General features: G+C 35.0%; 1 protein-coding gene across 1 annotated transcript in view; it reads right to left on the reverse strand.

Annotated features, from left to right (window-relative positions):
- LOC105226558 (alpha-tocopherol transfer protein-like) overlaps window positions 1–14,608 on the reverse strand; it is a 40,297-nt gene extending 25,689 nt beyond the window's left edge. Inside the window, exon 1 of the mRNA XM_049450533.1 lies at window positions 14,506–14,608. The gene's annotated coding sequence lies outside the window, so the exon portion shown is untranslated. The remainder of the gene's footprint in view (window positions 1–14,505) is intronic.
- Between the last annotated feature and the right edge of the window lie 743 nt (window positions 14,609–15,351).

Genomic DNA, 15,351 nt, shown 5'->3' on the forward strand with positions numbered 1-15,351 from the left:
TATAGGTACTGGGATCCACATATTCGGTACCTAGGGTCTTGAACAGTTTTGGTTGGATGTGAATTTAAAATTACGCTATAGATTTCGCTTATGACACAGAAATATGAAAAGAATGTCACGTACCAAATTTTGTCGAAATCGGTCAGTCGGGTTCCGAGACATGATATTTCACCAAAAAGTGGGCGGTGCCACGCCTATCATACTAACCCGTCCTGAAATTTTTACATTTCTGGCGCATTTAGTTATTGATTTAACGCGCTTTTAGTGGCTGTGAACAGTATCGTTATATGGAGAGAAAGCGGGGTTTTCATCCAATGTCAATCATTTTCACACTATAGTAGTACTTCTTCGTGCTGGGCGAGTTTGTTTGTAGCTGCTTTAGTGGTATAGGAGATATGCACATTAAACGTCTTAGGGAGCGGGACCACGCCCACTTTTTCAAAAAATTTCATCCACACCTGCCCCTTGCTACTGTGATCCCCTGTGCCAAATTACATTACCTTATTTAAGTGCCTAGTTATGGCACTTTATAGGTTTTTGGTAAATGGCGATTTGTGGGCGTGGCAGTGGGCCGATTACGCCCATCTACGAACTCGACTTTTTTTTCTCATCAAACTGTCTCAATTCTTACTCAAGTTACAGCTTGCACCGACGGGCGGACGAGCGGACGGACAGACAGACTGTGAAACTGATTTCAACTTTTCTCGTCATCCTGATCATTTATAATTATATATATACCCCGATATCTATCTCCATTAGTTTTAGGTGATACGTATAACCGTTAGGTGAACAATCCTTTAATGCTCTGTAGCAGCTGGTTGCAAAAGTATAAAAAAGAGAAATTTGATTCCTTCCTTTTTTCGTGATGGAAGGACAGTCTTTATAGCAATGAAACAAAGTGTTGTTTTCAATATATAATAGAGGAGGTTTTATAAACTTTGATTTAAATCAAGCACAGAAAAATTAACGAATAATCTAATATTTACACCCTGAACAAAATATATTCAGTTTGTAACACCCAGAAACGTCGGAGTTCCTATAAAAATATATATCTCAATGATCAGCATGATGAGCTTAGTCGATTAAGCATATACACGAACTAGTTCCACAGTTTTTGAGATATCGATCTGAATTTTTGCACTCGTTCTTTTCTTCTTAAGAAGCTCCTCAATTTTTGTCACTCTACTAGATTAATATAGCTTATAGCTGCCATACAAACTTATCGATTAAAATCAAGCTCTTATAAGCATTTTGGTTTATGAAGGGTAATAATAACATCGCTACAATCGAAGGAATCGTCTTTTCTTATTTTTTACTTTATTAGACACAAATTTTACGATATTTAGTGTTTGAATGAATTTAGGTTTAATATTTTTCCAGCAGTGCTGATCTGATTTGCCAATAAGCGCCTAACATTGGTTACCAGATGGTCGTCGTAGCTGGTTCATCACCATAGACCACTGATATGACGTTTTCCACAAAAACTTGTCTAACGACTCGCGTGAACTAGTTCGTCAATTGACATACTCATTTCTTGTATGATTCGGTCAAGATAAGTTCCTGCGCTGACTTACGTGATGTATAGTCTGTGGCACAGACTTCCTGTAAACATTTAAATGATATATGTATGTACTATATTAATGTTGGGAATTAAAAATACGCGAAATTTATAATTCTTAGTATTCCAACTATCCTCGTTAGTAATTTTTTCTTTGTGAAAGGAAAATCCGATGCTCTTGAGAATTGTTCACAAATTCAATTCACTGTCAATTAGAAACTTAAGTATGTAACTTAATCCAGAATGTTTCTCGATCTTTGCTCTATGATGTATACATGTTTAGTTCGAGGAGCAAAAAAATTAAAATATTTTCTATTAAAGTTGAATATTTCCTCAAAACTCGATTAAGTTGAATTCTGAAATATGCTTGTGGTTCAATTTGTTAATCGTTGCATTTATCTTGCCTATTCCCTCATGCTCAATGCTTCAATTTTAGTTCGGCCATTTTCCTTTCTTTAACAGCGAGTGGCAAGAGAATGTCAGCTCGGATTATATCTCGGAAGGATTTAACAATCCTACAAACTTCTCAGCTATTCAATATGTGTTAATTGTCTTAAAGCTTAAATGTAAGTAACCTAAGTAACCTATGTATACTTTGTAAGTTCGTCATTAATACTATTACTTAAATTCCCTCACTAAATACTCTAGATATCAAGGCATTCTTGCCCTATATTTGATGAAACCCTAAGAGACTGCAGTTATATCAAAGCCGCTTGGATTTCTGTATATAAATATACTATAATTCACTTGTTTTCATTGCATTCTTTAATAGCAGCGATCTCCGCTAGGAAGACACTGCATTGGTATGGTAGTTGGAAGCCGATTTTGTTATCTAATTTTGCTAAAAATACCTCACCACCAACTCAAATATCGCTGGTATCACAGATACCGGTCCACTAAAGCAAATATCCATAATCCATATGACTCTTAGTTAGCTCAAATCTTCAAAGGATGCGTGTATAAATTTGACAGCTGTCGGATCATTAGTTTGTGATTTATATCATTTTTAGTGAAGCAAATTTTGTTAATGTGAAGGAAAATGCTACAGTAGAAGCAAAAATATGATGGACTTTACCACAGGAAAAGTAACCGGATCGAATTGCTTCCGCATCCATCGTATTATCCAGATTTGCTCCCCAGCGAATATTTCCTGTTCTCAGATCTTCAAAGTATGCTTGCTAGGAAGTTCGTCGAATGAAGAGGTGATCACCGAAATTGGGGCAATTTTGAAGCAATGGAGTACTACAAAAATGGTTTCGAAAACTTGGAGGGTGGTTATAATCAGTGTTTCACTAGTGAAGGGAGCTATGTTGAATAAAAAAAACCAAACTTTGCCAAAAAAGTTAACCTTTTAAATTTCGATTTAATTTTTTTAATAGATATTAGCATGCCAAGTTTCAGTTGCAAAACACACACGCAAACATATATGTATGTAAATATCTCGTACCGAAGTCATTCAAACGAACCCTTTGTTTTGAGTTTGCCCAATAAAATGCGCACATAATTTTAAACTTCTCGACGTTTGACCCTCATAAAATGGCCAAATATGAGGCTTCACTATGAAACTGCTGACTTAGACGCGTATGCTTACTAGTATATTTTGAACCGCAATTACGCAAGCAGAGCTTGTATGTATGCTTGAATAAGTATAACTTGCGGGTAATGACTATAATTACTGTTACAACTGAGCAATTTCATATCATACTCATGCACGAGGATTTGTAAGTGTGTATGCATGTATGTATACACTGGCAACTAGTAGAGGCCGTTATCTGCCACATTTTGTGCGTTTTATGCAACAGCGACTACTTACAGCCATGGCAATGGTAAATGTACTTAGAAACTTACAGACAGACATGCATACTTATGAGCAAAAGTTATAACGAAATAAAAGTGAAAGAAGCAGAAAAAAATATATAAAATTTTAAAAAGTGAAATAAAACATTCACTTAAATGTTGCAACAACACACTTTTGCTCACCTCGTCTACCCATTAACGAGCATCTCAACAAGCCCAATGGCAACATTACTTTCAATTACTTATGCGGTGGTAGTAATTAAAGTAATGCAATACAAAACCATGTGACCACAGTACTTACCGCAATTTCAACAACTCGTCTACGGGAAGAACCAATTGATGGTGAGAAGTGTCGTATAATAACCCAGTAGTGAGGTGAGGTAAATCGGAGGTGATGAACTGGCGGCTTCGTTAGTTGCACGTTTTTTGTGGGTGCAGCTCGTGTAGCAACATAAAAAATTGATAAAATGGTCCATTCCCGTTTCATTTATACCCTATTTTTTTGGGAGCGAACTCTGCTGCAGTTGTCTTTAAGCAGCTTTGAAGTTTGAGTCGGTTTTACGATATCCGAAGACCTTGGTTTGTGAACAATATTGTGACCAAGTGTATGGATATCAGGCTGAAGATGATGATTTGTAATATCAGAGAAAGCGCTTCGATCTAACGAAAATTACAAGGAACGTTCCAGAGTAAACTGGACTTTTTGAATCTAGCCCCTCCGCTCCCTGGTAGCGCCATCTACATATATGTCGACTGATGCGTTATAATCTGCTATCTTTGTCGATTGTCCAGTGAGAATTTCTTGACATTTCATATATTGGAAGTGACGTCTTTGCGTTTTAAGTGTCAGTATGTTTGTGCAGTATGTTTGTGTTATCGGTGCGAAAATGAGCTTCGAACAACGAGTCAACATTAAATTTTGTTTAAAAATTGGCAAAACTGTTACTGACACGTTTCAGTTGATGAAACAAGTTTATGGTGATGATTGCGTATCCCGTAGCAGAGTGTACGATTTACTACAGTGGGCTTATAAATAAGCGCAAAATCGGTGTCGGGTTCGTGGTGGGAGGAAAGCTCACACAATTCGCATCAGAGCAAAATTTTTCCACATAAAACTGATTTGTGCGCGCGCCCCGACAGAAGAGAACAACGATATGACCAAAGATACGTTTTATAAGGGATTGCAGCGATTCTAACGCCAGGGTGGGCAAAGAACAGTCAGAAAACTCAGCCTCCATGGCGAAACATCGCCAAACGGGATGATGCTGATCGACTTCGCAGGGGTCCGAAATATAGTTGTTTGTAGTACTAGATTATTTTTCTTCTTCCTCTTCCTCTGCTTCCCACGGTGGGTACTGCGTCGAATGCTTTCAGAGCTGGAGTGTTTTCATCCAATGAGACGACATGACCTAATCAGCGTAGAAGGTGTCTGTAATTCGCTGAACTATGTATATGTCGTCGTATATCTCATACAGCTCATCGATCCATCGAATGCGATATTCACCGTGGCCAACGCGTGGCCATAAAACTTTCACAGAATCTTTCTCTTGAAAAACGTCTTCTCATCAGATATTGTCATGATCCATGTCTCTGCACTGGCGATACGATAATAATAATACAAGATTTTGATACAAGAAAACTCATCAAGCTACTGGGCTGTCTCCGGATCGAAAAGTTCGAAACCTGATCGATGTTGCGATAGATGACGACATGTATCCACTATCCTTTACGTACTACGCTCTGACGACCTAACATCGGCACGCATCACTATATTGTTTTAGCGAAGACACGCGCCCGCCTCTATACACAGGGCGTACGACGTCGACCATTACAACCGACAGCGAAATGATGTTTTACTGGACTTGTACTCCTGCTCTTTGAGAGCACTCGCCAGCACCTCCGTATAAGGTCAATATGTAAGAATATTTCATTTAGTTTCAATTTGCCTTGGTAAATTACGTCGGTTTTGTTTTCTCCAGGTTGGACAAAGAAGCGAAGAAAATGGTTTGATAGTGAACGAGTTCAAGAGGAAATATCTTTTGTCGTCAAACAAACAGTCGCCGCATTCTTCGCTTCCACGTGCTGTTGGCAGTCATAACTTCAAAGTCGTAGATAATTTCGTCTATTTTGGAACCAGTATTAACACCACCAACAATGTCAGCCTGGAAATCCAACGCAGAATAATTCTTGCTAACAGGTGCTACTTTGGACTGAGTAGGCCATTGAAAAGTAAGTACTCTCTCGACGAACAAAGCCCAAACTCTACAAATCCCTCTTCATTTCTGTCCTTCTATATGGTGCAGAGGCTTGAACAGTGACATCATCTGATGAGTCGAAATTGCACTCCTAGACCTCGAAGATGAATTATTAGACGGTCGTTATTATTAACGAAATTGAAGAAATATGGCTTTCGTGAAGAATGCAACAACATTGCTATTCGAGGAGGCATTTGACATTGCAAAGCTTTCGGTTGAGTAACTCAAATGCCATTCTATCAAAAGCCAGATATTACAGAATATTTTCATTAATTCATAGTAGGTAATAAAAAGTAATTACGTTTCGGCGTAACCGAAAGCAGTGAGGAACGTACCAAAATATGAGTATAAAATTAAAAAAGACTCGTTTTGGCTACCGGCAACTCTACACGTGTGATATTTTAAAGTTATTACATTTATTTCGCTAGACTTCCTGCACTATGAAAGTCTGACAATTTTTTTTATTTGAATACTTAAGATATAGCAGGTAAATAATAAAATTAAATACTTATATAAACACATAGAAAAATGCGAAGAAATTGCATAAAACTAAGTTTCACTGTTTTTTATGCTTCCGAAGTGAAATGTTCAGATACCAGTCTTGCAAAAATGCAACAACAATAAGAAATACTTAACACGGTCGCGGACGTGAATGCTATAGCTTTCACACGTTAACGCCAATTTTTATTCATTTAATTGTAGACAATCTTAAGTGTGTGTTATTAATACACATTTCAAAATAATGACCAATTGGTTCATTAGATACTTTCATATTATTTTAACTTTTCTCAGTGTATTTACAAATTCATTCACGTCATTCTGGTTGAAAAATAGTATCTATATCGTCGTGGATGCTATAGCATTCATTGTATATAACGGTTAAAATACGATGTTCTGACTACTCTTATAATATATGTCTAATTAGATTTCGGATATTACAACTAGTTTCAAAAATAATTGCCTGTATATTTTTGCAGCTCCCTAAAATTTTTTGCGTCCGCGAACGTGTTAAGAAAGTGTAACGTTAAATTAACATCAAAATTGTAATCACGTGGGCAATAACGAAAGTGATTAACCAAAAAAAAAAAAACGAGAAAATGTGTAAAGAGATGTATAAAACCAGCGATGTGAGGTAAAGGTCCCAAAAGCTATGTTCAATAAGTATCAAGCTTCGTTAAAACAACAAACCCGGCTTTGTCTTACCAAGTAGTCTATCTTACCATACTATATATTTCCCTGAAATATGTTGAGGGTATAAAAAGGAATCTCATATATTGACCGAGATATGGTAATAAATCTAATCTAAGCTCAAAAATCTTTATATCTTGATACTTTCTATAAAAAGTCAGCCATAGGCTATGTGACCCCATATTCAGTAACTGTGGTCCGAGTTCAACAATTTTTAGATGTAAGGTGGCATACCTCCGCGGAAGGCCTTCGCAAATTTTTACTTGCCACGAAGTTTGAAACACCCAGCAGGAAACGTCGGTGACACTATAAAATATATATCTAAATGATCAGCGTGACGAGCTTAGTCGATTTTGGCACGCCTGTCTCTCTGTCTCACTGCCTGAATATTACACTACTGGCAATACATATATTGCGAGAGAGAAAATACATTTTTGGTAAAATAAACTTGAATACATGATGGTTGAAAATTTACTTATTTGAACTATTTTTCCTTTAGACTCCAGAATGGCTCAACATATTGCAATTTCGAACGAAATCAATATCTTGGAATTGAGACTTTACGTCGCTCGAATTTTTCATACAGCGCAATCAATATTACTACCTTTTCGTTAATGGTGGATAGGCTTTTCTGTTACTCGCTTGCCTGTTCATTTAGACTCTTTCTGTGGAAATACTGTTGAATTGTCAGTGTACAGCGTGAGCTCCAAAGACTTCGCAACTAAAATGGGACAAACACACGATATATGAACCACTCTGTGTTATGAATATCACATTTAATTCAAATCATTTATTTTTAGTTAGAGTTTTCAGTTTTCCATTTATTACACTGCTTAAATTTTGGCTTTCTATATAGGACACACTCATCCATAAATACCAATACACAAGCAAATTTGTCGATTGCACTAGCAAAATGTCGAAGTATTGTTGGGAACTGCTCAGAAATGTGTTGCTTTGTGGGCTCCACAACTACGTTTTAAGCTATTGTAACCTTTTTCAGCACCTTCTATCAACACCTTTCATCCCTGTGGTGTCATTTTTGTGGTCGCCAGACAACTCAATCGCACTCAATTTCTTATTTTAACCGCAAGTGCTCACTTTCGAACAATCGAAATTTCCCCTTCAATGACACTTCGTTATATGGCATTTTTAGCTTTGTGGTTTCTCCTCAAATTAATTGTGACTTTGTGTCTTTTGCATGTCGGGAATATTTACTATAAATACAAGCGCGTCTAAATTCTGAATTGCTTCGGAATGTAGTGTGTGAATTCAAACATTTTTATTTGCAAAATGTATTTTAATATTTCAATTCCTTATATAGTATATATTTTGGAGTGAGATAATTCGCAATTACTCACATTTGATGTTAGGTTGTTTTGCAGAGGAGTTGCAGATTTAAGAAGGAAAAAGAAAAAATGTTAACTTCGGTTGCACCGAAGCATGCCCTTCACGAAATGCAAAATTGTCCTTACAAAAATTTCATAATGTTGGCTAAGTCTTCCATACAAAATAAGCTAATAGCTTAATTTGCTGGTCAAATAAAACACGCCTAATGATACGTATCGCGTCAAATGAGAAAGTTGTTTATGCAAGCACTTGATTCCGATCGTTCAGCTTCTACGGCAATTAAAGCTACAATGGTCCGATATTGGTAATTCCGTTAAATGAGCAGAGGTATTTAACCCGAGGAAAACCATGCAACCCCTTAACAGTAACGTTAGCAGTAACTGAATTGAACTATTTTTACTTTTAACTCTTCAACTGTTTGTCAAGTCTTCCTTATTATTGTTGGTATAATGAAGTTTCTATTCAAAATATTTAAAGTTCTCAATATCTAAGAGTTTGGTTAATCTGAAGTTGAATTGCTTCAACTTCAATACAACTAAATGGAGTTGAAAACCGTAATAAGGGTGTATGTTAAACCTTTGGAGTACGAGTATTTTTTTAATAAAATGACCATAATAATTTTCAATAGTTAAAAATTTTGTTGTTAAGGCAAGAAAGACTTAGAAAATTCGCAGAAATTGGCATTTGCTTAGGGCGGTAAATTGTCGCAGGCCGGCTATGTACCTACTGCTTTGCGATCCCCAGCCTCGACTACAGGAGCAATCCATTTTAAAAGATCAGCCTCGATTGGATCATTTAATTAGTTTGCGTTTCTTAACCCTTTTACTTCATTTGTTTGTGGAGTTTCTTAATGCTGTTGAATAACAGAAAAGTTCCACGGGTCCCAAGCCACATTTTACCTCTCACTTCTCTCATTTTGACCTTGTGTTCTTTCATGACACACATCCACCAAAAAGTTTAACTTTTTTATTTGATATACTCTTAAAAGTAATATATATAACATATTCGTTACCTCTTTGTTTACTTAGACTTTTGAAATGGTTATCGAAAGCAGTCGAACTCGTCGGAATTTCCCAACAATGACTAATTTAAGTATTCATATATTGTGTATAGTAAATATAGCTTTATTAATTTATTTATTAATACTTATATAAATATATATTTAGTAACCAGGTTGACATTCCTGCCGCTTTATTTTTTATATGGACATACAAACATATATAATAATTATTAAAATAATACCCGTTATTTGCTATGCGTTAGCACTTACATATATAAAAAGCTCAAAAGCTTTAGATCTAATCGAAAATTATCACCCTAAAATATTCGAAAACACACTCGAAATCTTTACTGCTTGCAAATATTATATGTTTATTATATGGTATATGGCGAAATTGATAATATGTTAAGTGGTATGTTTGAAATCAGTTAACTTAATCTGATGAAAGCAATTGAAGAATATTAATGAATTTTCTTGAACGTCTAACTGATTAATATTATATTTAAACTATTTAGCGGTCACTTGATAATTATACACTGAACATTAAGCTTGTCACGATGATTGTAACTCCGAGTAGGAAAAGAATCTAAATGTATACATATGTGCTCGTATATGATCAGCTAGACGAGCTCGATTTTGCTTTAGCCGTCTGTTTGTATACATCGGAATCGCCGATATCGGACCACTATAGCATACGACCACCCTACTGAATGATCAAAATCATATCCTCTTTTCATTTGACGAGATATCTTCAAGGAATTTGGCACGTGGTATTCTTCAAGGCAACGGCACAATTTTCGGATAAATTGTTCAGATCAAACAACTATTGCACTTGTTTTTCGGAAGGGGTTGAGAGAAGTGCCTTCTGCATCATCATTGTGTCGGCACAGCAATGGTATGTGCCGCTTGCATGTCACTAAACAAATTTCTTTTACGGAAACGTTGCCCACCCTGGCACCACTTTCGCATTACTTCCGGGTTTCATTTCGTATTTTTCGTCTCTGACTTGCATGCCATTAGCTGCGGCCAGGTGCCTTTTCTAAGTAATCTTTCTTCAAAGTCCACATTTTCTTGTTATATATAGAGCTAACTGGCGTTACAGAGGTGTGGACTGAATACTATTGATCCCTACGCAGCTCCTAATGCTACCTTAAAGCGTCGTGGTCGCTCAGAGATTTTATACAGCAAGATTCTGCCTTCCAAATAGCTCCTACCATTACCTTGAAATATGTGTGTATTTTTTTTTTTAATTTTTCATCAAATGCTTAAACCATGATTTCCATTGTGCGGTGTTGAAGACGGTCCGTACGTCCAAATTTGTGTTTGTGAAGAGTGTACCTTAATGATTTTTCTCATTTTTTATTTATGGTGCCAAATTTTTTCACACAGCTTTCATATCTTTTTCTTTATTCTTTAAATACTGCAAGAATTGGCGTCGTTATTTTAATTCCAGGAACATTACAACGCAATATTATTGTCGTTTGTTTGGCTTCTAATACCATATTTTATTAATATTTGAGTTTAGATTTGAATGAAAATAAATTAAATATTGAAAGAAAGAATTGTAAATAAAGAAATTTCAAAGAAATAATTTCACCAATTTTCGCAATACCTTTTAAATGACTTAAGGCATTAGAAAATAATAATTGGCAGCGATTCCTATTTATTGGCTCGTCTACAGACATCACAAAGTACTGCTGAAAGACAATTGAACCAAATATAATTCCTTAGCTCAATTTGTGTTTATATCCATTATAATTTAAAAATTTACTCATATTTATGTATTTGACAGGGTGAACCAAAATTCGATTAACTTTTTTTTATATCGCAACCGACGGTGGTCTTCTGCTGTAGTGCTTCATAGTTTTCATGTTTGTCAGCAGTAGATAAATAATACCTTCAGTCATTTATGAATATGGTGGTGTATCTGTTATATACCTCCTTGCTCCAGATACCAGATCCAAAAATAAAATTCACATCAATTTTCTTTTGACAAGTTAAACTGTATATGGGATAGTGCGGGATCATATATGTTTGACCTAATTTTAGGCAATGTGTATACATCTTTCATAGAAAACTTTTATTATCGTTTAAACACATATTTTCTTTACACCCTGTATATTTCACCGTACGTCAGCAAATGTGTCAATATTCTCTCTTTTTTTGCGAAAATCAAATTAAGTTTCCTTTACTGTTTTGATTAATTACCGTTAATAGCGTTGTTCGTTTCGGAAAGTGATATCTAATCACCCCACCTGACTAAAATGAGTGACAAATCTTTTTCGTAAAACATATAATTTTTCAATTATATAAAACTTATAAGAAATACAATGACAAGAATTATATTTTTATACCCACTAGGCATGGGCATACACAAAAGGGGTTCAAAAAATTCATTGAAAACCTATTATGCATCAATATTTGCAAAGCAACTCTACCGATATCAGCTGCTCCCAGTGAGAGATCGTTTTACCTCTCTTCGCAAGCTGAAAACTTACTAGTGGAGTGCGACTAGCGGAGAAAAATTGAACGGCATATTGATGTTTCGAGAGAAGAAATTTTGAACATCTTGGCTTCTCAGCGCAGAAAATTGGGTTTCGTTTTAAAGCACTTTTTGCACTTTTGCACTTTGCGCATTTTGTTCAGTAAAAAGTAAATATAAACCATAAAAAATACACCTTGGCAGCACTAACTATTTTTATCCTCTCTACCTTTTTAATATGAAGCAAAATTTAAACATAAAACCCCCTCTGAAAATTTTTTCTGGGCGTTAACAGGCTAATTAATTGTTCTAGAAACCAATTAGCGGTACTTTGAGCTATTAGTGGATATGAGTTGGTTGTTCGTCCTGATAAGGCAGCTACTTACAGTTGTATTTTCATCTAAGCTTTGGCAATTTAAAGCTTCTCGTGCAAACTAAGTGATCCATTTTGATATAATAATCGACAATTCTCGAAACTTTGGCGCTTGAAAATTGCAAAGATCTGATATTTCGTTAGGGTTCCGGCGGACTTGGCAAGTAAAGGAGCTGATTTATAGCATACTATCCATAATTCACTTTCCGAAATCGACTTAATGGAAATAAAAAAAAACTCTCCAAAAGCACTTTGCTTGCGTAGTTTGCTGAAACCATTACATTATCATATATAATTTTAAGTTTTCTACATTTATGGAATCTTTTTTTTTTAATTTTTTTTATCTTTGTAGCTGATGATTAAATTCAGGTTTATGAGTAATCAAACGCTTTCAATTCTTCCGCCTTCAATCACGTCCATCCCATAAGATTCTTATCTTTATATTGCCTATTGCTTATTACTTATGTAAATAATAGTAAATTTTTAATAGCAAAGTTTTATAATATTGATATTTTGAGTGTAGATTTCATAAATACATGCATTAAGGCGGTTCTAAAAAACCGTTTTTGAGAGGTTCTTCTTGATGATATAGCAGTAAGAGTATTTTGATATTATAAAATAACAAAATAAAATAATGGAAATATTATAAAAAGATTATAAAATGGCAGGGCAATTAATTTTTTAGGATTTTCTTGTGATGAAAGTAAGTATAGGTTATTTCTGCTTTTATATTCGCTTAATAAATAATTTTTACTTATTATAATTGTAAACAAAGATTGTGACAATTAAAGACTAAGCTCTAGAGATCAGTTTGACCGAAAATCATTTTCATTCCGGAACACACTAATGTACGTGTTTACGTCTTATACCTATATTCAAAGTTGAATTGATTTACATATCTTTATCAAAAAACAATATTTTAGTTTTTTCATACCTTGAACAGAGTATATTAAGTTTTCCGCGATGTTTATAACACTCAGAAGCTAATTTTGGAGACCCTATAAAGTTCATATTTTTAGAAAAGATTAGAGTAACGAGTCGAGTCCTTCAGTTTTTGAGATGTAAATCTGAAATTTTGAACAAGGAATTTCCTCTCCAAGAAGCTGCTCATTTCCCGGAAACGCCGATATCGAACCATTATAGCATGTAGCTGTCATACAAACTGAAGGTTCAAACTCAATCCTTCGTATTGAAAGGTTTTTTGTTTGACAAGCTAATGTCACGAAATTTGGCGTGGATTACTCTAGCTTACAGTCTTTTTGCAACTGAGATTTTGGAGGCTATTTCTTGTTAGTTTTTTGGGTTGCTAAAAACGAAAATGATTGTAAAAATTTTCTAACACGTAAAATTGTTTGTGTTAAATAGAAAAATTTTGAACTCAAATTAGTAATCAGAACACCTCAGATACCATACAGACTTCTTAGTACGTATTATCCCAAAATTTCCTTTATATTTGTTGAGGAGTCTTTTTATATACGAACTGGCCGATCAATGTCAAGTTCTAGTAGGATCTTGTCCAAGACAACGCTATAATCTCTGAAGAAATTGGTGAGATCGAATCATTATAGAATTTATATAGAGCTGCCAAAGAAGCATAGATCATAATCAATTTCTTGTATGGAAACTTTTTTCGTGAAGGGTATTTTTTAGCGGTGCAACTGAAGTTAACTTTTCTTCTTGGTTTGTACTAAAGTTATACGTATACTAAATCATTATTAATTAATTGCAGACGACTTGGTACATCCGTTGTGTTGAAATTATGACTCATTCAGAACTTGACTGGGTTTATTTTTAACTAGCGTACGTCAATTCATGCACTCAAAATGTAGATAACGTGGACGAGCGTCACGGACTGTCGATTTTTAGTAAGTTTTGAGTGCATTGAGAATAAGAAAATATTTTTTTCTAAAATAGCATTAATAATTCAAATTAATATTTTTCCAGCTCATCCTTTGAAGTATATTTTCTTATTTCTTGGCTTATTAATACTACCCAATTCCTACCAGCACTACCTTTAGAGTCTACTTAAAGTCTCTGAATCTTAAACTACAACGAGAATATAACTCCTACGTTGTAATTAGTATAATCTCGTTGAAGTTCTAAGACTACATTTAAAAGGTTGCTGTTAATGTTTTCCAATATGTTAGTAAAAAGAGCGAAAGGTCGATGATACGAGTCTACAAGATGGGGTTCGTTTTCCTGGTAAAGAGCTATCAACAGAATTCTTTGTATTTAACACCATGATAACTAGAGAGCTATAGCCGAGATTCAAACAAGATAAAACTACAACTTTCTTATTCTCATTAACTTTATGAATTCATAGTAATTCCGGCACGTTTACTAAGAGGCCAGAAGCTTAGAAAGCGACAAAGTTTTGATATTCGTTGCATTTCTGGTATAATCATCTGTCTTAACGCTTTTCAGCGTTTCTGAATTTTTAGAGACGTTTACATTTTCGATTTGGGCTCGCTTCCGGTTGCACTAAGCCTTGAAAGCTCTATTCACCTTTTGTTCCTCACTTCACCGTGGGGTAAGGCTGTCGTCAGCAGGTACACACGTTAAGCACACTGGATGTTCCTCACTTCAAACTATTCACAGTGAAAATCCCCCTTTGCAGTACCCATGTGCTTCTATTTATCTATCTAAGTTTGTTTACAAACATGACAGGATTGTTCAATGTTCGAGTTCGGTGGATTTGAAACTCTGAAAAGGCAGGATTATCATAAATGTAAGCCAGACCACTCAGACTCAGGTGGTTGTACTTGTGAGCTAATACAGGATTTCCGAACAATAGAATTATATATATTTATTAATATGATATACATATTACGTTTTGGGTACCCTGATACTTTCGGTAGATTTGTGTATATATTCAAGCAGTTATATTTATCATATTGGAGAGTGTTCTTAGTGCAAGAAAAAAATATTCAACAAAACACTTGAAAATTATTATTAGCTAGCAAATCAAATTCCTTAATCACTGCATTTCACATTTACCTGATTTTTTATAAATGTACTTGAGTACATACAAACTCACAAACTCAGCACACTCAAAAGATATAATTAAACTCGCCATATTTTTTTCATTAGCCTATCAAGTGCAAAAAAAGTCCCCCAAAGGCCACATATAAATATATAACTGGTCGGTACGACTAGGATACGGTAGAGGGGTTTTTTGAGCAAAGGCTTTGGGCAGCAACTGTTTCCACTTCCGATTACAATGGGTATTTAATTTAGATGGTCAAAGAAGACCAGCAGAAAAATTGTATCTTTCATTTAAGTTTATCATGTTGCCATGATGGGTATTTAATACAAATACGGTTACAATAAAATCAGAAATTCATAAAAATA

The sequence above is a fragment of the Bactrocera dorsalis genome, chromosome 2 (genome assembly GCF_023373825.1).
Source record: "Bactrocera dorsalis isolate Fly_Bdor chromosome 2, ASM2337382v1, whole genome shotgun sequence".
NCBI classification, from domain to species: Eukaryota; Metazoa; Arthropoda; class Insecta; order Diptera; family Tephritidae; genus Bactrocera; species Bactrocera dorsalis.